We start from the raw sequence: 23,754 nt of genomic DNA, 5'->3' as shown, positions 1-23,754 counted from the left end.
AATAGAGTTTCAGAAGTGTCTTCATTTATTTTGTTAAATGTTTTGAAGACTAAAGTTGCCTTTTATGGCGAGTTGTATATATATTATATTATACAGAGTTTTCTTTTGAGTTAAAGATTTGTAAAGTTGAGTTTATAAACTCTTATTCAGTTTTAAGCTCTTGTATGCTTAAGTTAGTATTTCGCTTGGAGTCAGCCAGGATGAGGGTTCGCTTGGGGACCAGCAATGGTCTTCGAGTGCCGGCCACGTCCAGGGTGTAGGCTCGGGGCGTGATACAAAGCTTTGAGTAATTATCTCAAAATAAAGAAAGAAGTTTGTGTTTAAAACACTTATGAGCCAAAGTATTTTTGGGAGTAGTATTGAGCACCGAATTAGGGACGCGAGTTCATATTAACTCAATCTCCATAAGAACCATGTAGCCAACATGGGACTTGACGGGTCATTCTTTTTAGATGATCACGTAAGTTAAGCTAGTGGATCCACTAAGTAAAGTAAGGCCTTATATCACGGCAAGGTATAGGATGGTCCTTGGGCAACGTGAGGTAAAACGTTGTATCATCACTAGGGCTCATAGTGGTGGTTGTCGGTTAAAGAATCTCCCACTAAAGTTATATTACTTTTATATAAGTAAAGTTGAGTTTGTTATTGTTTTATCCTTAACGAACTGAGTTGTTTACACTGTTTTACAAGTGTTATATATATTGCATGGGTCTTATTGTTTTATATTGAGTTCGGTTATTCATGAGTTGAACAGAGCCAATATAAGAGTTCATTTGTACTCCTTTCAAGCTTAAGTTGTTGTTTAGCTTTCCAGCTCGCATACTCGTACATTCAATGTACTGATGTCAGTTGGCCTGCATCTTATGATGATGCAGACGCAGGTACCTAGGATCAGCATCCAGCACGCCGTTGATCTAGCTGAGCACTCCAGAGTCAGTGGTGAGCCTCCTTGCCTTCCAAAGGACTCTGTTATTTTGTGTTCATAGTTTTGTTTTATTAGGATGTTGCGGGGTCTATCCCAACATCCATCTCAGTGTTATAGAGGCTTCATAGACAGTCAGTCAGTCAGTTAGTGTTGAGTCTCTCATCTATGTATATATAAAAATATTCTATTTTGAGACTCAAGTTGCCTTTTGGCCAGTTTTATCAGTTGGGTTGTTTTATGACTTTTCATTGCATTGAGTTATTCTGTTGAGTTAAGTTTCCGCTGAGATAAGAAAGCCAGGCCAAGGGTTCGCTTGGGGCCAGCAATGGTCTTCGAGTGCCGGTTCCGCCCAGGGTGTAGGCTCGGGGCGTGACATGTATTCAGTCATACCCAAAAACACTTACATGGAACAAGAGCACAAATTGTTGCTCTTGGGATGGAGTTCATTGTGACGAGATGACAGGAAAAGTGATTGAGCTTAACCTCACTTGCAGCAAACTTCAAGGCAAGTTTGATTCCAATAGTAGCCTTTTTCAACTCTCCAATCTCAGAAGGCTTGATTTGTCTTATAATGATTTTTCTGGGTCGCTTATTTCACCTAAATTTGGTGAGTTTTCTAGTTTGATGCATCTTGATTTGCTTCTTACAAGTTTTACAAGTCTAATACCAGCAAAAATCTCTCACCTTTCTAAATTACGCGTTTTTCGTATCTGGAATGATTATGGGGTTAGATTCGGACCTAACAATTTTGAATTGCTCCTGAAAAACTTGATCCAATTAAGAGAGCTCGACCTTAACTTTGTGAACATCTCCTCCATCTTTCCTCTAATTCTCTTCTTATTTAACAACTCTATGGCTTCCATACACACAGTTACGAGGGATATTTCCTAATAGAGTTTTCTACCTTTCCAACTTAGGATCACTGTGTAGAGAATTGTCACGCCCCGAGCCTACACCCTGGAGGTGGCTGGCACTCGAAGACTATTGCTGGCCCACAAGCGAACCCTTGGCCTGGCTTTCTTAACTCAGTGGAAACTTAACTCGACAGCAACTCAATGCAATGCAAGGTTATAAAACAACCTAATTGATAAAAATATAGCCAAAAAGGCAACTCGAGTCTCAAAATAGAATATTTACATATATACATAGATGAAAGACTACAAACCAATTGACTGACTGTCTATAAAGCCTCTAAAATACTGAGATGGATGTTGGGACAAACCCCACAACATCCTAATAAAACAAAACTAAGAGAACAAAATAATCGAGTCCTCCGGAATGCAAAGAGGCTCACCACTGACTCTGAAGTAGTCAACTGGATCAACGGCTAATCGGATGCTGGCTCTGGGTACCTGTGTCTGCATCATAATAAGATGCCGGCCAACTGGCATCAGTACATTGAATGTCCGAGTATGCGAGTTGGAAAGCTAAACCACAACTTAAACTTGGAAGGAGTACAAAGGAACTCTTACCTTGGCTCTGTTCAACTCATGAATAACTGAACTCAATATATAAAGCAATACGACACATGCAATATATAAAGCTTGCAAAATAGTGTAAACAACTTAGCTTGTTAAAGATAAAACAATAACAACTCAACTTTACTTAAATAAAAATAATATAACTTTAGTGGGAGACTCTTTCAACCGACAATCACCACTATGAGCCCTAGTGGTGATACAACGTTTTACCTCACGTTGCCCAAGGACCATCCTATACCTTGCCGTGATATAGGAAGCTAACTTTACCAAGTGGATCCACTAGCTTAATCTTACGGGTTCATCTAAGAAGTATGACCCGTTAACTCCCATGTTGGCGCATGGTTCTTATGGAGAGTTGAGTTTATATGAACTCGTGTCCCCAATTCGGTGCTCAAGACTACTCCCAAAAAAATACTTAGCTCATAAGTGTTTTAAGCACATCTTTCTTTATTTGAGATAATTACTAAAAACTTTGCCTGAAGGCTCACTTGGAATCGATGTTCCTTTTCTTGAAAACTAGCACAAAGGCTCTTTCAGAAACATAGTTCATGTTCTTACTCAAATGTAAAAACATTTAGAACTTCTTTGGGAATACATAGTTCCCTAATACTTTTGAGAAATGAACTCAACTTTAAACTCTTTACTCAACTTTAAACTCTTGACTTAACTTGAAACTCTTGAGCCTTAAAATGAAGTTAAAACATTCAATAAAGACTCTTGAATAACTTTAAAGACTTGCTTTGACTCCCTTCTTGAACTTCTAGACTCAACTCTTAACTTCACTTGACTTGGAAACTAACTCTCCTTAAATTGGAATTATGAATTCAAGGTATTTGATCACATGTTATGAACAAGTTCTTGACGTTTAAACATACCTTGAGGTGTCAAAAACAACTATGAAACATAGGTACTATACCTAGGAACATGTATGAAAGAGTGGGGAAGGAATGGGAAGACTTGGCGCTCTTGGCGCTATGAGAGGCGCGGAGCGCCAGACCTCAAACTTCAGAGAGGTCTGGTTGGGGCTCTGGTAGGGGCGGCGCCACAAGGGCTGGACCTCAGAGTCCCTCTTGGGGTGCGCTGGCTGGCGCGACGCCCCAGCCCTTTTCCCCGAAAACTTGACTTTTCTCCTCCTTTTCTCCAACACTAAACCTTCTAAACCTCAAAGCTTCATCCCCCAAACACTTAGGATGATCAAAACCCTTAACATACACTAGATTCAACTCAAAAACACCACCGGAAACATACACCAAACCAACAAGAACTACAACACAACACAACTACAACTTCAACAATTTCAACCAACAACTTCAATCTTTTATCGAAATTAAACGAGCTTGGCGTGTGGGGTAAAGAACCAACCCAACGCTATGAACTCACATACCTTAATACGGATCACCCCCAAAGAAAAACACGACGATCTTTAACGAAACCTAGCTTGATCTTCTCTTTTTTTCCTCTTCTTCTCCTCTTCACTCTTAAACCCTTACTTTCACTCTTTAAAAATGAGAAAAACTGATCAAAATCAGTCCCACACACTCATATATATCCAAAAGAAAAGGCTAGGGAAAAGACCAAAATACCCTTAAAATTTCCGGACGGATTCACTGCTAACTGCCCAATTTTCATGGGGCATAAATCGCTCATATGAACTCGGAAACGAGCAAACTCAGCGGCGTTGGAAAGACCAATCCACGAACTTTGCAACCATAACTGGAACCACACCTAGATCATCCTGAGCTAGGAGTTATAACTGTTCAAAGTTGGCCAAAAATTCATTATTTTCCATACTTAGCCAAATTTCCAAATTTTTAATTCCTTCCAAAAAAATGACTATTTCCAATTCTAAGCCTCTTCATCGTTATTTCAAATTGTCGGATGTTACAATATCTCCTCCTTGGAAAAATTCATCCTCGAATGAGGTTACTCTTACTAGGCTAAGGGTGAAACATCAATCTCAAACACCCAACAAGCAATTCATGCAAACAACAACAAGCAACAACATGCTCACTAAAATTTGAAGAGCACTAAGAAGGAAATTAGTACCTTGTTCTACATTTCCTCCGGATTCAAAGATATATGGGTATCTCTTCTTCATATCCTCTTCAGCTTCCCAAGTGACTTCCTCAACAAATTGGTTCCTCCAAAGGACCTTAACTAAGGCTACATCTTTCGTTCTCAACCTACGAACTTGACGATCTAGAATCTGAACATGAATCTCCTCATAAGATAAGCTATCCTTGATCCTAACACTTTCAGTCGGCATGATCAATGAAGGATCACTTATGCACTTCCTCAACATAGAGATATGAAATACCGGATGACCCACTGCTAGTTCCTGCGGCAACTCCAACTCATATGCAACATTGCCAATTCTCTTGGCTATGCGGTAAGGTCCAATATATCGGGGACTAAGTTTCCCCTTCTTACCAAACCTCATAACCCCTTTCATGGGTGAAACTTTCAAATATACCTAATCATCTTTTTCAAACTCTAACGCCCTTCTCCTAACATTAGTGTAGGATTTCTGGCGACTCTGTGCCGTTTTCAATCTCTCTTGAATCACTTTCACCTTCTCCATAGCTTGGTGAACTAAATTTGGTCCTATCAACCCTGCTTCACCAACTTCAAACCATCCAATAGGAGATCTACATCGTCTCCCATAAAGAGCTTCGTATGGAGCCATTTGGATGCTGGAGTGATAACTGTTATTGTAGGCAAACTCAATGAGAGGTAGGTGATCATCCCAATTACCTTTGAAATCGATCACACAAGCCCTCAACATATCTTCTAAAGTCTGAATAGTACGCTCGGCTTGCCCATCAGTCTGAGGATGAAAGGCAGTACTCAAGTTCACCTTGGAACCCAAGCCTTTCTGAAAAGATTTCCAGAACTGTGCAGTGAACTGTGCATCTCTATCTGAAATAATGGAGACTGGGACTCCATGAAGTCTCACCACCTCTTGAATATATAACTTGGCATAATCTTCTGCTGAGTTGGTAGTCTTTACCGGCAGAAAATGGGCTGACTTTGCATTCTGTCGACAATCACCCAAATAGAATCATGTTGTCTGCGAGACCTTGGCAAACCTATGATGAAATCCATATTGATCATCTCCCACTTCCATTCTTGAAGTTCTATCCTCTGAGCTAAACCAACAGGCATTTGGTGTTCAACTTTCACTTGTTGGCAATTTGGACATTTAGCAACAAACTCTGCAATGCCCTTCTTCATGCCATCCCACCAATAAACTTCTCTCAAGTCACGATACATCTTCGTGGAACCTGGATGAATGGAATATCTGGAGTTGTGAGCTTCATCCATCACTCTCTCTTGGAGTCCATCTACCATAGGTACACACAATCTATCTTGAAATCTCAAAGCACCATCTCCCCCTGTTCAAAAGCTAATAATCTTTGCTTTTGAACATTTGCCTTTAACTTAAGCAAAATGGGATCTTGGTCTTGTTTCTCTTTCACTTCTGACACTAGTGATGACTCGGCCCTGCTCGTCACTTCTATTCCCCCTTCAGCGGAGTCTATAAGGCTGACTCCCAGGAGTGCCAATCTGTGCACATCTTTTGCTAACTCTCTCTTCTCTTCTTTAATGTGGGCGGTGCTACCCATAGACAACCTGCTTAAAAAATCAGCAACTACATTAGCCTTACCTGGGTGATAAAGAATACTCAGGTCATAGTCCTTAAGTAATTCTAACCACCTCCTATGTCTGAGATTAAGCTCTTTCTGAGTAAGCACATATTGAAGGCTTTTGTGATCCGTGAATATGTCAACATGCACACCATACAAGTAATGACGCAATATCTTCAAAGCGAACACTACAGCAGCCAACTCTAAGTCATGGGTTGGGTAGTTCTTCTCATGAACTTTCAACTGTCTAGAGGCATAAGCTATAACTTTGCCATTCTGCATCAAGACACAACCCAAACCAACTCTAGATGCATCACAATACACCACAAAACCTTGAGTACCTTCTGGTAAAGTCAAAACTGGAGCTGTAATCAACCTCTTTTTCAATTCCTGAAAGCTTTTCTCACAAGCTTCAGACCACTGAAACTTCACTGTCTTCTGAGTCAACTTTGTCAAAGGAGATGCAATAGACAAGAACCCTTCAACAAATCTTCTATAATAGCCAGCTAATCCCAAGAAACTCTTAATTTCTGTAGGAGATGTGGGTCTAGGCCAATTCTGCACTGCTTCAATTTTTCGAGTATCAACTTTAATACCATCTCTGGACACAATGTGGCCTAGGAACGCCACGAACTTAAGCCAAAACTCACATTTAAAGAACTTAGCATACAACTCCTTATCTTTCAAAGTCTGAAGGACTAGTCTGAGATGACTAGCATGATCTTCTTCATTCCTTGAATAGATTAGTATGTCATCAATGAAAACGATGGCAAACACATCTAAATAAGGTTTGAAGACTCTATTCATAAGGTCCATGAAAGTTGTCGGTGCATTGGTCAAACCAAAGGACATGACCAAAAACTCAAAATGACCATATCTGGTTCTGAATGTTGTCTTTGGAATATCACATTCCCTTACTCTTAACTGCTGATAGCCTGACCTGAGGTCAATTTTTGAAAAACAAGTGGCACCCTGTAGCTGATCGAAAAGATCATCAATCCTCGGAAGAGGGTACTTATTCTTGATGGTAACCCTATTCAACTGGCGGTAATCTATACATATCCTAAGGGAACCATCTTTCTTTCTCACAAACAAGACCGGAGCACCCCAAGGTGAGACACTCGATCGAATGAAACCGTTTTCTAGGAGATCTTTTAACTGTTTTTTCAACTCTTTCAACTCTGCTGGTGTCATTCTGTATGGCGGAATAGAGATATGACGAGTATCTGGAATAAGATCTATGCCAAACTATATCTCTCTCTCAGGAGGAATTCCAGTTAGATCATCAGGAAACACTTCTGGAAACTCTCCTACTATAGGAACTGACTGCAAAGGAGGTATCTCAACACTAGAGTCCATAACTCGGACTAAGTGATAGATACAACCCTTTGAGACTAACTTTCTCGCCTTAAGGTATGAAAAAAAATGACCCTTAGGCACTGCTGAACTGCTACTCCATTCTATGACTGGCTCATTCGCAAACTGAAACTTGACTGCTCGAGTTCTACAATCTATCGATGCATAACAAGCATGAAGCCAATCCATACCTAGAATGACATCGAAATCTACCATGTCTAACTCAACCAAATCAGCCATGGTGCTCTTGTGATTGATGGAAACAGGACAATCACGATAAACTCTTTCTGCTAGAATAGACTCCCCAACAGGTATAGAAACACAAAAGGGTTCAAAAAGTCTTTCAGGAAGAACATCAAACTTATTTGCAACATAAGGAGTTACAAAAGATAAACTTGCTCCTGGGTCTAGCAAAGCATACACATCAAAAGCAAAAACTTTGATCATACCAATGATGACATTCGGAGAGTTCTCTTGCTCGTGGCGACTAGTGATTGCATAGAGGCGATTTGCTCCTCCACCGGTACTAGAAGTAGCTCCTCTAGGTGTCGTCCTGTCTGGTGGGACAACTGAAGAAGATTGGGCCCTACTGCCAGGTTTCCACTAACTTGCTTGTTCTTTGGGCACTCCTTCATAACGTAACCCTCTTGTCCACACTTAAAGCAACCCGTCTGGCCTTGACGACACTTTCCTGGATGGACTCTACCACACTTAGCACATGCAAGAACCTGGTTACTTCCTTGTGCCACACTGTTCTGAGACTGTGCAGGTCCAACTCTGAAATTCTGCGAACTCTGTCCAGTGTACTCACTTTTATTTCTGGGTACAGGTGCACTAGCAGATGATGGAACAGGTCCCCTTTGTCTTTGTTGAAAAAGGACGGACGGTTCGCATTACCTTTCTACTGCCCGGACTCATTACTGGTCTTAGCTCTCTTATTTCTGAACTTTTCTCTGTCCCTCACCTTTTCTTCCTCAACTTGCTGCACATAGACCATCAACCTTTATATGTCCATGTCCCCGATAAGCATTGCAGCCCTACCTTCTTTACTCGACAATCAAGATAATCCCGCAACGAACAAACTCATTCTACTCCTCATGTCTGCAACCATCTCCGGAGCATAACGGGAGAGTTGTGTGAACCTCAGACTGTACTCATTAACACTCAAAGACTCCTGCTTAAGTGTGAGGAACTCACGTGCCTTGACCTCTTTCAATTCTTAAGGAAAGAAACGCCTCAAGAAAGCTTCCTTAAAACAAGCCCAACTCGCAGGTGGTGCATTCTTAACTCTGCCCCCTTTCCATTGGTCGAACCAAGTTCTAGCAACATCTTTCAATTGATACACAACTAGTTTAACCCGCTCAATATCTGCCACATGCATCACATCAAAAATCTTCTTCAACTCCTCAATAAAATTCTCTGGATCCTCAGTAATGCTAGAACCCATGAAACTCAGAGGATTCATCCCCAAGAACTCACGAATCCTAGAAGTATCAGCTCCTTCCTGTCGAACTCCCCTCTGCTGACCAATCTGAGTAGTTACTGCTTGACTCAGAATTCTAATTACCTCTCTGAACTCGGCATTAGAAACTTCCCCTTGTGGTTGCACTCCCGGGGCATAAGGTAACTCTTGCTCATCAACATAACGTCTAGGAAGACGCCCTCTGCCAAATCTTCGTGGAGGCATGACTATCTAAAACATGAGTAAGCACGGATTAGACAGAAACTTTTTTTTGAGATCAACTCTAACGCACGAGATGAGTGTGAAAGAAATGAGAAATTTTCCTAAATGTTGTAGCCTCCCAATTATAGATGTGGCGCGCTTCACACCGATAACTAGGACACTACAGACACGACTTCATAGACTCCCTAGGACTCTTGAACTTGCTCTCACACCAAGTTTGTCACGCCCCGAGCCTACACCCTGGACATGGCCTGGCTTTCTTAACTCAGTGGAAACTTAACTCGACAGCAACTCAATGCAATGCAAGGTTATAAAACAACCTAACTGATAAAAATCTAGCCAAAAAGGCAACTCGAGTCTCAAAATAGAATATTTACATATATACATTGATGAGAGACTCCAAACCAACTGACTGATTGTCTATGAAGCCTCTAAAATACTGAGATGGATGTTGCAACAAACCCCACGACATCCTAATAAAACAAAACTAAGAGAACAAAATAATCGAGTCCTCTGGAATGCAAAGAGGCTCACCACTGACTCTGAAGTACTCAACTGGATCAACGGAGAACCGGATGCTGGCCCTGGGTACCTGTGTCTGCATCATAATAAGATGTCGGCCAACTGGCATCAGTACATTGAATGTACGAGTATGCGAGTTGGAAAGCTAAACCACAACTTAAACTTGGAAGGAGTACAAAGGAACTCTTACCTTGGCTCTGTTCAACTCATGAATAACTGAACTCAATATATAAAGCAATACGACACATGCAATATATAAAGCTTGCAAAATAGTGTAAACAACTTAGCTTGTTAAAGATAAAACAATAACAACTCAACTTTACTTAAATAAAAATAATATAACTTTAGTGGGAGACTCTTTCAACCGACAATCACCACTATGAGCCCTAGTGGTGATACAACGTTTTACCTCACGTTGCCCAAGGACCATCCTATACCTTGCCGTGATATAGGAAGCTAACTTTACCAAGTGGATCCACTAGCTTAATCTTACGGGTTCATCTAAGAAGTATGACCCGTTAACTCCCATGTTGGCGCATGGTTCTTATGGAGAGTTGAATTTATATGAACTCGTGTCCCCAATTCGGTGCTCAAGACTACTCCCAAAAAAATACTTAGCTCATAAGTGTTTTAAGCACATCTTTCTTTATTTGAGATAATTACTCAAAACTTTGCCTGAAGGCTCACTTGGAATCGATGTTCCTTTTCTTGAAAACTAGCACAAAGGCTCTTTCAGAAACATAGTTCATGTTCTTACTCAAATGTAAAAACATTTAGAACTTCTTTGGGAATACATAGTTCCCTAATACTTTTGAGAAATGAACTCAACTTTAAACTCTTTACTCAACTTTAAACTCTTGACTTAACTTGAAACTCTTGAGCCTTAAAATGAAGTTAAAACATTCAATAAAGACTCTTGAATAACTTTAAAGACTTGCTTTGACTCCCTTCTTGAACTTCTAGACTCAACTCTTAACTTCATTTGACTTGGAAACTAACTCTCCTTAAATTGGAATTATGAATTCAAGGTGTTTGATCACGTGTTATGAACAATTTCTTGACATTTAAACATACCTTGAGGTGTCAAAAACAACTATGAAACATAGGTACTATACCTAGGAACATGTATGAAATAGTGGGGAAGGAATGGGAAGACTTGGCGCTCTTGGCGCTCTGAGAGGCGCGGAGCGCCAGACCTCAAACTTCAGAGAGGTCTGGTTGGGGCTCTGGTAGGGGCGGCGCCACAAGGGCTGGACCTCAGAGTCCCTCTTGGGGTGCGCTGGCTGGCGCGACGCCCCAGCCCTTTTCCCCGAAAACTTGACTTTTCTCCTCCTTTTCTCCAACTCTAAACCTTCTAAACCTCAAAGCTTCATCCCCCAAACACTTAGGATCATCAAAACCTTGAACATACACTAGATTCAACTCAAAAACACCACCGGAAACATACACCAAACCAACAAGAACTACAACACAACACAACTACAACTTCAACAATTCCAACCAACAACTTCAATCTTTTATCGAAATTAAACGAGCTTGGCGTGTGGGGCAAAGAACCAACCCAACACTATGAACTCACATACCTTAATAGGGATCACCCCCGAAGAAAAACATGACGATCTTTAACGAAACCTAGCTTGATCTTCTCTTTTTTTCCTCTTCTTCTCCTCTTCACTCTTAAACCCTTACTTTCACTCTTTAAAAATGAGAAAAACTGATCAAAATCAGTCCCACACACTCATATATATCCAAAAGAAAAGGCTAGTGAAAAGACCAAAATACCCTTAAAATTTCCGGACGGATTCCCTGCCAAATGCCCAACTTTCAAAGGGCATAAATCACTCATACGAACTCGGAAACAAGCAAACTCAGCGGCGTTGGAAAGACCAATCCACGAACTTTGCAACCATAACTGGAACCACACCTAGATCATCCTGAGATAGGAGTTATAACTGTTAAAAGTTGGCCAAAAATTCATTATTTTCCATACTTAGCCAAATTTCCAGATTTTTAATTCCTTCCAAAAAAATGACTATTTCCAATTCTAAGCCTCTTCATCGTTATTTCAAATTGTCGGATGTTACAAGAATAGCAGAAGAAAAGTATACTCGGGAAACCTTCTGCTAGCCCAAGATTGTTAACTAGGATCGGAAGTTCAACAAAGGAAGAGGAAGCTACAAAGGAGAAATTATTTGAGTTGTTCTTCGGTTTCCTTTGGGTTTCTTACATATGTACAAGACCATCCTCTATTTATACTTGTTCATGGATGGTTCTAGAAATTCTTCTAGATACATCTACAAAGAAAATTCTAGTAAACTTTATCTTCTACATATCTAGATATTTCTTTAATATAATTATCCTAGATACTATCCTAGACTATTCTAGATTTTACTCAAGTATAAATATCAAAGATATTACTCTATAAAATTCTAGAAAGTTCTACTAAATATCTAAGATATTTCTTGTACCTCCAAAAAATCAACTTTAATTTTTCACACTCTGTATTTAACAAACAATCCCCAGCTCACAGTTAGATTTCCCAAAACCAAATGGAATACCATTGCATCACTCATGGAGTTATATCTCAGTGGTGTGAATTTCACTGGTAAGATACCTGAATCATTTAGCCATCTAACTTCATTGCTTGACTTAGTGATGAGTTCTTCCAATCTCTCGGGGGCCATTCTTAAGCCACTATGGAATCACTAACATAGAGGTTTTGGACCTTCACAATAACCATCTTGAAGGACCGATTTCTCCGTTCTTGAGATTTGGAAAGCTCAGGGAGTTATCACTTAGAAAGAACAACTTCGATGGCCAACTTGAGTGCTTATCTTTTAACAGAACCTGGACGCAACTTGGAAGGTTAGATATTTCGTCCAATTTCCTAATTGGTCCAATTCCATCTGACGTTAGTGGACTGCAAAACCTACAATCACTCAGCTTGTCATCAAACCACTTAAACGGGACTATACCATCCTGGATATGCTCCCTCCCTTCACTATTTGATTTAGACTTGAGTGATAACCATTTCAGTGGAAAGATTCAGGAGTTCAAATCTCAAACATTGTTTTCCATTTCTGTAAAACAAAATCAGCTGGAAGGTCCTATTCCAAAGTCATTCCTAAACCAGCAGGGACTATATTATCTTACTCTTTCTCAAAATAATCTCAGTGGACATATTGATTCAGCCATCTACGATCTGAATTTGGGTGTGCTAAATTTGGGGAAGTTGTAATTAGGACGGAACAATCCCACAATGTTTGGGTGAGATGAGTGAACTTTGGGTTTTGGATTTAAGCAACAAGTCTTAGTGGGACAATTAATACAATTTTTAGTATATGGAACCAACTCAGAGTCATTAAAATGGATGGGAATAAGCTAGAGGGGAAAGTCCCACGATCTTTGATCAATTGCAAATATTTGCCACTCTTTGATTTAGGTAACAATGAGTTGAATGACACATTTCTAAAATGGTTGGGAGCCCTACCTGATTTGCAGATTTTAAACTTGAGATCAAATAAGCTGCATGGCCCTATAAATGATTCAAGGACTGAGAACTTGTTTGCTAAAATTCTAGTAATAGATCTCTCATCCAATGGATTCAGTGGAGATTTACCTGTGAACCTCTTTGAGAATTTTCAAGCCATGAAATGATTGGTGAGAATAGTGGAACCCCAGAGTATGTAGCAGAAACGTATTCTACTTTATACACAAATTCTTTGATAGTGACAACAAAGGGACTGGATCTTGAACTTCCTCAAGTTTTGATTACGGACATAATTATCGATCTCTCAAGGAATAGATTTGAAGGTTCTATCCCAAGTACTATTGGAGATCTAATTGGACTTCGTACGTTGAACTCAGGGGCGGCTCAAACCCGTTGGTGGCCTAAGGCCAAAATCAAACTAGAGGCCTTAAACAAAAATTATAAATGTTTTTATTTTAAATCTATTTTTCTAGCTTTTTGAGATGCAAAGTTGTTAATAATTTTTGTGTAGTCAATCTCTTCTAATAATTCTTTTTCAATCGATAATATAGACAAACCACTTAATCTTTCTTGAGACATTATCGATCTTAAATAATATTTTATTATTTTTAATTTTGAAAAAGTTCTTTCGGTTGAGGCGACTGTTGCGGGAATTGTTAACATTATTCTATAAGCTGTAAGCATTTGGAAAAGAATCAAGTCTTTTTATTTGATTGAGTCTCTCAATTAGAGTATTGTCTTCTACTTTTATGATTTCTCTTAACACTTGTAATTCAGAAAATAAGTCTAAACCGTCAATATCGGAGTGAGTATTTTGTTTTAAGGAGCATTCAAGTTTAAGACAATATTTTTTCAAATTCTCATCATCTAATGATCTCAATTTTTTCCCACTAAATAGAAAACCAAAAATATTTTCATATACTTCAAATTGTTCAAATCTATTTTTAAGTGAAAAGATGGCTTGGTCTACTAATCAACACTAAATGATTCTTCAAGAGATCTTGTGATTTCATTATCAACATTCTCATCAAATTGTTTTTTTTTATAAATTACACGTTTCTTACGAAATACAGGTTCTATATTCATCTCTAATGCAATTTCCTTAGCCGAAATCATAGTACTTGTAAATCCTTCTTCTCTATATGTTTTTAAAAAAGAAACTAAACCTCTTAATTGATCTATAGCGACATCAAAATCTAACAAATATTTTAAAACACTATTTACAATATCAAATAAAAAATATAATAAACATAAGACACAAAACAAAAATAATATTAGAAATTAGAATGATATTACCGAATTCAAAAGCTATGAAGATTTGATTTCCAAAAATGAATCGGGCTGCTGCAATATAGTTTTCTCCAAATTTAAAATATAAACTATCAATAGAACAAGTAAATTTTTAAACTTTGAATAAGAGAGAGATGTAAGATTAGAAAAAAGAAAGTGAGAAGAAATAGAAGGGAGGAGGATAGAATATATAAAAATAAAATTAGAAAAAAAATAAGGTAAAAAAAAAAAAGATAACTTGTACATTAAAAACAAAAAGTACACAATTTTTTATTGAAAAGTCAAAAAGGCATAGTCATATCTATCATACTATCACTTCATTGAGCCGTTTGGCATTTATTGTCTTGGTTCTAATAATTTCTTTTTAAAAATTTAATCCTTCCTAATTAACTATAAAATGGGGCCTTTGCATTTATTGTCTTAATTCTAATATTATTATTTTTTTAATTTAATCTTACCTAATTAACTAAAAAATTGGGCCCCCTAAAATTGGGGGCCTAAGGCAAAAGACTTTTTTTTAAGCCTTACCAGCCGCCCCTGGTTGAACTTATCTCATAATAACTTGAAAGGTCATATACCAGCATCAATGCAACATTTATCTGTACTTGAATCATTGGATCTCTCATCCAACAAAATCGGCGGAGAAATTCCACAACAACTTGCATCCCTCACATCACTTGAAGTCTTAAATCTCTCTCACAATCATCTTGTTGGATGCATCCCCAAAAGAAAACAATTTGATACATTTGAGAACAGTTCATACCAAGGGAATGAAGGATTATGTGGATTTCCTCTCTCAAAAGATTGTGGTGGTGATGATGGGGTACCACAAGCGGCAAATCCAATTGAGCTAGATCAAGGAGGAGGAGATTCACCAATGATCAATTGGCAGGCGGTTCTCATGGGTTACGGCTATGGACTAGTTATTGTATTGTCCGTAATCTATATCTATATCTATCTTCTATATCTATATATATATATATATATATATATATATATATACACTACCTTAAAAGCATGAACTCCTAACTTGGATGTTAAATTACTATAATATTCCTAACTTAGGTTGTGACTTTTTCGATGAGTTGTGACTTTTCCAAAGAGTTTGTGACTTTTTCAATAAGTTGTGACTTTTCCAAAGGGTTGTGATTTCTCGGAAAGGTCATAACTTTTCAGATAAGACACAAAAACATTTGTTCATATGAGTTTTGACTTTTCTCAAAGGGTTGTGATTTTTCGATGAGTTGTAACTTTTCCAAAAAATTGTGACTTTTTCAATAAGTTGTGACTATTCCAAAGGGTTGTGATTTCTCAGAAAGGTCATGACTTTTCAGATAAGACACAAAAACATTTGTTCATACTACCCTTGTTGACTATAAATAGAGGGGATTCCTCTCATTTTTCAACCACAATTGTTTTTAATCTTCTATTCTTCTTCTTCTTGTATTGTATTTTAAAATTTTTGTGTGATTTATTGTTGTGGTGAATTAAAAGTTTAGCGGAATATGAGGTACCACTATTCTGATGAAGTAAATCGTTCTATCCTAAGAGGGTATATTCTACAACCTCAAATACTTGAGGAAAATAATTTTGATGATATAATAATTATTTTTTTCTTAATATATACACTAGTATGTAATGTTCCAATATATGAAGTTAACTTGATGTAGTCTAAATTCATTTGTATTTGTTAACAATTTCTCTTGTGATGTAAATATATGCTTCTGAATATCTTTTTCCAAAATTTAGAGAATTATCACGATTTTTTTTTTGATGTTCAAAACAAAAAAATGATTTTTTTTATCAATGCTACTTATGTGATTTAGATTGTCATAATTTGCTTCAAAATAGTTAATACTATATAAACATTGCCCTTTTGTTTTACTTATTAACTATTTCTTAATATTTCAGTATTTTAGACGAAGAAAAATTCATATTACTTGTAATAACGTCAGTTGAAGTTTGTATTAGTTTAAGATTTATATACACAACAAACATCGTCTGTAAGATAATATTAGTGAGATACAATTAATTACATGATTGAACCTCATCAAATTAAAATAAATATAAACATTATTACATTTAACTAATAAATACTTTTATTGACCATCTTCATAGGTTCGCGTGAATAAGAGATATATATGATGATCCACATAGGACATTCACAAAAGAATCTTCAATATTATTTTGTACTAAGCATATTATTCAAATCTTCGATTAAATAAACAATAGTATTTACTATAACATATATTTTTGGAATTCGTAATCACGTGCATAAAACTAGTATACATAATGTTGTCAACTCAAAATCCAGTGTGGTTTTGGAGGATGGTTGATCAATTGGAACACAGAATAATTACGAGAATGAAGAAACACAAAAAAGGATATGTAACCTCCAGGTATTTAACTTAATCTTTTCCCTTCAAAAGATTATTTTTTATATAGCAATGAATTTTCTATTTCCTTCATCCTTAAAGATCTTGACTTTAAGTCTTCTTTTTTAAAAATTGCAGGATTCAAGCCTAATATGTTGCGGTGAAGCAAATACAAGCCTTTACCATTCATAATCAGTGATGTTTATGGAGTGTTAGTATCCTGTGAATAAAGACATGATTTTTCTTCCTTTGAGACTCATCCATATTCGTTTTCTTTTCATTTTTTTTTTACGGTTTATTACATGGAGACTGTTAGCTTGAGATCATCCTAACTATTAGTTGAGTAATTGGTCTCACCCGCAAAGTCAGTTCATAATTTATGAAGTTATTATCTTATTTTTTCTGTAATTACATTGTTAGAGTGGGTAGGAGTCCTTCAAGCTCTTATTGCAGGCACTTGAAGCCCCTTTGATTTCTATTTCTCTCAACTATGCCACATGACATCATAACACAAACATCGAATACCTCACTTTAAGTTCACAAAAATAAAAATCTGTAGTTACAGTTACAGTGTTCAAATATATATGGACTCATGATCGTCTTTCATCAAAAGATTGAAGAAATATCAGGAAATCATGGACCAAAGTTGCAGTCTGCTATCTTAGCAGTTAAAAAGTTGGAGAAACAACCTCAGAAACCAAAGTTAGAATCCTAGAAGAGGTGCTACTGGAAGAACTCTTCCCTAAGTCTCGGATGGTAAGCTTATCCAATATGGTGGAAGGTAGACGGTACCAATTGAATTAATCGAGCAGAACACAAGCTGACCTGACCTGGATATCACTATTATACAACTACGCCTCAGTCCCTAACAATAACTTGCATAGAGATACATGCAATAGTGTTTAAAGCCTAAACTAAGATTAGACATGAACACACAATTGAATGATAGAATTGCTAATGATTGAAACCCATATGGATTTGACACTTCACTCGGGAAGGAAACAAACAGAACAACTTGCCTTTAAACGATGTTTTTCATGATCATCTATTGTTCAGATTAATTATCTAGCAAACTGCTCCATAACTTCTCAGGGTAAATAAAAAGATTAAGAAAAATGAAAGTAGAAAACAAAAAGAATTACCTCGCCAAGCAAACTTTGGAACCAGGCTTGCTGTGCATTTTCACAAAAAATGTATCCTCCTTGATCTGCCAAGTTATGACATCAGCTTTCTTTAAGCAGTGCTTCAATCTCTGTGCAAAACCAATATGAAGGAACCTTTTAGCTGATTTTGATGAGTCCAGATTTCATCACCAAGCAGGCTCATGGACAATTTTGCAAATAAAAGCTGCTACAGTTATCAGCTCTACTAAATTAAACTGTGGGCTGGAACCTTTATTCCAGCATCTAACATTGCTTTTCTTAAGGAAGCGGCATAATTCCACCTCTTTGCGCCAGCATAAATGCTTGAGAGTGCACATATCGCCCTGAATGATTCGGTTGCGATTTAAGCAATAGTTGAGCTTCATTTCCCAACTCAATGGCTCCATGAAGGCTACAAGCACCCATCAGAACCCCAAGACAGTAGCATCAGCTTCAAAAGGCATCTTCTTCATGAAGCCATAATTTTCCATCTTTGCTACAAGTCCGTATTCACCTGACATTGATTCAACCAATTGAAAACCGAAATTGACAAGCTTGGCACGTGCACAACCTGATAGAATTGCCACGAAGGTAACTCATTTGGTTGCAGCCCCTTTGCTTCTCCCTACCATTCAAAGCTAGGGAAGAAATTCTAAGTGCAAACCTGATTGCTAACCATCACATCAAATACCTTCAAAGCATAAACCAAACAACCCATCTTACCATACAATGCAATCAACGCAGTCGTCATGAAGACAACCCCTCATTCCTTACCATGTACTTGCCTCCCTAGATATAACGTCACACCAAAATCCAAAAATATGCAAGAAGAAAAAATACTAACAAAAGTGGCCTCATTTGGCTTCAATAAACCACAGTTCACATCCTCTTGTACATCATATTCTCGAAAAAACTTAACAGCAACCTCAGAGCACCCATTCTTCATGTACCCATGAATCATACTAATCCACGAATAAACATCTCTATAAGGCATACGAGAAAACATCAAACCCAAACCCATATCCCCATTTTCCCCACAAGCATCAAGTATCGCGTTGTACGAGACAACACACATGGTTCAGGAATTTCATCAAACACCTTGCATGCACTCCCGATATTAGCGCATAAGTTTCTTTGTACAGCTGTTAGATAGAATTAGTTAATTACTGTTTTATTAGTCATTAGTTACTATTAAGTTTTACCATTAGTTTACTTCTGCTATTCTAATTTGACAGTGTTTAGGCTTAGGATTATCTCCCCATTTTGTGGAGTTAGCTTAGGAAATAGATAGACCATCGTGTATATTTATTTCCATTCCAGCAATAAAAAGTAAAGGTTCTTCTGCAGCTTATCTTGTTTCTTTATGGTATCAAGAGCCACAATAAACTCTAACGCGTAAGATCCTATATTTTTTTTTTCTCCCACCCTCCACAAATGGGCGACCCTTCTCAAGTTGTCACCGCAGATACAAACATCGGAGTGGCAATCGTTCAATTTAATCCGGCATCCCAATTGCCTATCAAATTTCTTGGCACCCAAAACTTTTCAACGTGGAAGGCGCAATTCTCGATGCTTATGCATGGTCATGATCTATATGGCCATCTCGATGGGTCTGCTCCTTCCCCTTCTTGCACGATCACAAGTCACAACTAGCAGAGTCCCTAGTGCCAATCCTGCGTTTTCTCTTTGGTTTCGCCAAGACCAACTTATTCGAAACGCCCTTATGGCATTTGTTGATCCAACAATTGCCACCACTGTTGCAACTGCTATTACTTCAAAATTGCCTGGGATGCATTGCACACAGCCTATGCGAATAAGTCCCAAATTTGCATTTTTAGTTTGCGTGATCGCCTTACACGCCTGACGAAAGACTCCCAACCAGTCACCTAACATTTGCAACATATTCGCTCTATTTCTGACGAACTCTCTACAGCTGGTGCCCCAATTACCAACTCAGAACTTATTGTTAAGATCCTGAGTGGTTTGGGTCCAGAGTTTCGTGAGATCTCTGCTGCGATCCGTGCTCGTGACTCCACTATTTCTTATGAAGAACTCTACGAAAAGCTATTGGATCATGAGCTTTTCCTTCGCCATGAAGAGTCCAAGCACGCTCCCAACCAGATTACTGCTGCAGCTGCTACATCTAACAGGTCTGGTCATTCCAATTCTCGGAATACTCATTGGCCCAATGGCAGCAACCAGCAATGGCGGTCCAACAATCGCTCTACTACACCCAATCAGTGTCGATCTTCCACCACCACCAACTCTTATGATGGTGTTCGCTGCCAATTGTGCAACAAACCAGGTCATGTTGCAAGTGTGTGTAGATCAAAATCTCACAATCATTTTGAGGCAAAGGTCAACTATGTTTCAGGATTGCAGGCACCAGAAAATTCTTGGATTGTCGACTCTGGAGCATCTCATCATATCACTGCTGAATCTCACAACTTGCAGGCATACAATCTCCATGGGTGATGGTAACAAAATCCCCATAACTCACACTGGTTCTACTCAATTCCATGCATCGAATAGTGCTTGCAAGCTCTCTAATACTTTATGTGCACCTACCAATAAGCGTAACTTACTTTTAGTTTCTAAATTTTGTCAAGATAATCTAACCTCTGTTGAATTTTTTTCTTTTCATTTTTGTGTACAGGACCTGAACACAGGGACTCCTTTGGTCCACGGTCGGAGTAGAGACGGTCTTCATGAGTGGCCAACTTCACCTTCGGTGCCTTCCCCACAAGCACATGCTGCCTCCTCCAATTCGTCCTCCATTATCACTTGGCATCGTAGATTGGGTCATCCACATGCCAGAGTTTTGAATTTTGTTTTAAATAAATTCTCGCTGCCTTGTACATGAGAAAAATTTCAGTTTGTAATTCTTGTTCATCAAATAAAGATCATCGGCATCCCTTTCAACAACTTACATTGTCAAGTACAAAACCGTTTCAAACCATTTTTAGTGATTTGTGGGGCCCTTCTCCAGTGTTATCAATTGATAAAAAACAGTACTACTGCATTTTTGTTGACCAATTTACCAAATACATTTGGCTTTATACCTTGAAACATAAAAGTGAGGTAAAAGAACTTTTCAAAAACTTTCAAGTTTTAATGGAACGGCATTTCAATACAAAAATTATTTCTTTATATACTGATGGTGGTGGAGAATATAAAATTCTTGATCTATACCTAAACTCTCAAGGTATTGAACATCTTTTAGCTCCTCCATACACTCCTCAATGAGTTGCTCTTGCCGAACGACGACATAGACATATTCTTGAAACGGCAAAAACATTACTCCATGAAGCCTCACTTCCCCCGACCCTTTGGTCCTTTGCTGGTCAATATGCAGTTTACCTGATCAATCGCTTACCTACTTCCCTTTTGCAAAATCAATCACCTTTTCAAATGTTATTTGGTACAAATCCAGATTATGCTCAATTAAAAAAATTTGGGTGCTTGTGTTATCCATGGCTCAAACCATACTCGAAGAATAAATTAGAGCCACGATCGACGCCTTGTGTTTATTTCGGATTTTCATCAAATTATCATTGTTATCAATGTTTTGATCCAAAATCTTCAAAAATATACTTGTCTCGTGATGTCAAATTTTTTGAAAGTATTTTTCCTTTCCATAATATGTTTTCAAAGCTTTCCTCATGTTTCAGACCACTTGCCTGGGAAAACTTGGTTACAACTAACCAGGACATCTCTCCTATGATTTCTCCTGTACCTTGTACAAATTTACAGCCCCCTAATATTTTGCCCTCGATATAATCTTAGTTTGGGTGCTAAATTTAAGCAGCAATAATTTGGAGGGAAACAATCCCACTATGTTTGGGTGAGATGCGTAAACTTTGGGATGAATGAAGTTTATGATGCTTCTGAATAAAAGCATTAGTTTTCGTTTATCAATAGTACATATTCAGCAGAATTATTAGTTAGCTAATTGGATTCGACTGCAAAGTTCAGTTCATAAATTTATGAAATTATCTATCTTTTTCTTAATTATATCAATTAAGTAATTTCATTAACAAGCTAAACGTCTACTTATATATGACTAATTGGCTTCAATTTTCTTGTTAAACACTTCTCGATTCTCTGCGAATGACCTCAAGAAGGAGGAGATTCACCAATGATCAATTGGCAGGCGGTTCTCATGGGTTATGGTTATGGTCTAATTATTGGACTTTCGGTAATATACATAATGTTGTCAACCCAATATCCAGCATGGTTTTCGAGGATGGATGTAGAATTGGAACACAAAATTATTACGAGAATGAAAAGGCACAAGAAAAGATATTAGTGTGCAACCTCCGGGTATTCTACTTGATCTTTTTCCTTTAGAAGATTACATTTTCTACATCCTTAAAGCTTTTAACTTTAATTCTTCATTTTTGGAAATTGCAGGATTCAAGTCTACTTTCATAGTTTGTGATGTTTCATGAAGTGTTTGTTACCCTTTGAAGAAAGACACGAGTTTTCTTCCGTTACGACTCAACATAATTTGATTTCACTTATCTGTAGTATGTAGAAACGAATTCAGCATATTCAATTGTGAGTAAAAAACATAGAGTTTCATAGAATGCAATGAGATCAAAAGGGAAACACCAGTAGAGCAAAATTTTTGAAATAACAGTAGAAAGCACATTAAAAATCCTAAAACAGTTTCAAATTCTCGTGTACTTTTAAATGGAAAAAGTATTCAATGATATTGATCAATATATAATAACTTGAATAACGATGACTACAATAGAGTTGATGTAGCAGTTGAAAAGTTGGAGAAACAACCTTGGATACTAAGATTTAAATCCTAGCAGAGATATCACATTTAGGAAGAAATCCAGCAGAACCACTTAATTTGATGAGTCATGACTTCATCACGATGCAGGATCATCGACATTTTACAAATAAAAGCTGCTGCAGTTATGTGTTTTCCAGGATCTAACATTGTTTTTTCCCACCTCTCTGCGCCAACATAAATGATTATGTTGCGACTCAAGCAATAGTTGTACTACTTCATTTCCCAACTCAATAGCTCCACCAAGTCTACAAGCACCCAAGACAGTAGCATCAGCTTCAAAAGGCATCTTCTTTATGAAGTCGTACGCTTCCTGCAGTACATCAACCACACAACCATAATATTTCATCTTAGCTGCAAGTACGAATGCATGTGACATTGCTTCAAACTATTAGAACCCGAAATCGACAAGCTTGGCAATCTCATTTGATTGCAGCCCCTTTTACTCCCATGATTACATACATCGTTAATGCTAGGAAAGAAATCATAACATTTCCATGTGCAAATAAAGACATTAGTTTTCTTCCGTTGCGACTCAACCAAACTTAATTTCATTTATCTTTAGTATTCTTATTTTATGTGATTAATCAGTTAGTATTGTTTATTTTCCCTTATTATGTTTTATTATGTCAAATACTCCCCCTATACAGATGATGTCAGTGTCAAGATTGAACTCGAATGTTTGTGCAACAAAAGGAGTATCTCTGCTGCTAGCTTTCCGATCCCCATAATGTACTGGTAAAGATATTTAGAGTAGTTTCCGTATTCGAACTGAATTTTGGCATAATGATGCAATCCTGCTAAGAAATACACAACAGGGAAAGTAGGATAAAGATATTAATGTTGTAATTTAGTAGCCTTGAGTTACCTCAAAGATGAGCTTACACTAGACATTGGCTATCAAGTGCAAGTCTAGGAATAGGCGTATTAACGGGTTACATGTAGAGTTAATTAATGATGTGTTTAAACTTAAGGTATATATATACTTGACCAAAGTAGTGCGAGTTCTCATGTTCTTCTTGTACAATTGGTCTTCCT

At 37.7% G+C, this 23,754-nt stretch overlaps 1 protein-coding gene and 1 pseudogene across 1 annotated transcript in view; both read left to right on the top strand.

Moving 5' to 3' along the window:
* LOC125853239 (receptor-like protein Cf-9) overlaps positions 1–22,221 on the top strand; it is a 28,942-nt pseudogene extending 6,721 nt beyond the window's left edge.
* LOC125853235 (receptor-like protein Cf-9) overlaps positions 1–23,754 on the top strand; it is a 333,480-nt gene that overhangs the window by 291,089 nt on the left and 18,637 nt on the right. The gene's annotated exons all lie outside the window — the stretch shown is intronic.

This window comes from Solanum stenotomum, chromosome 1, assembly GCF_019186545.1.
Source record: "Solanum stenotomum isolate F172 chromosome 1, ASM1918654v1, whole genome shotgun sequence".
In the NCBI taxonomy this organism is placed as follows: domain Eukaryota; kingdom Viridiplantae; phylum Streptophyta; class Magnoliopsida; order Solanales; family Solanaceae; genus Solanum; species Solanum stenotomum.
The sequence above is the reverse complement of the archived record's forward strand: the minus strand, read 5'-3'. Positions and strand labels throughout refer to the sequence as shown.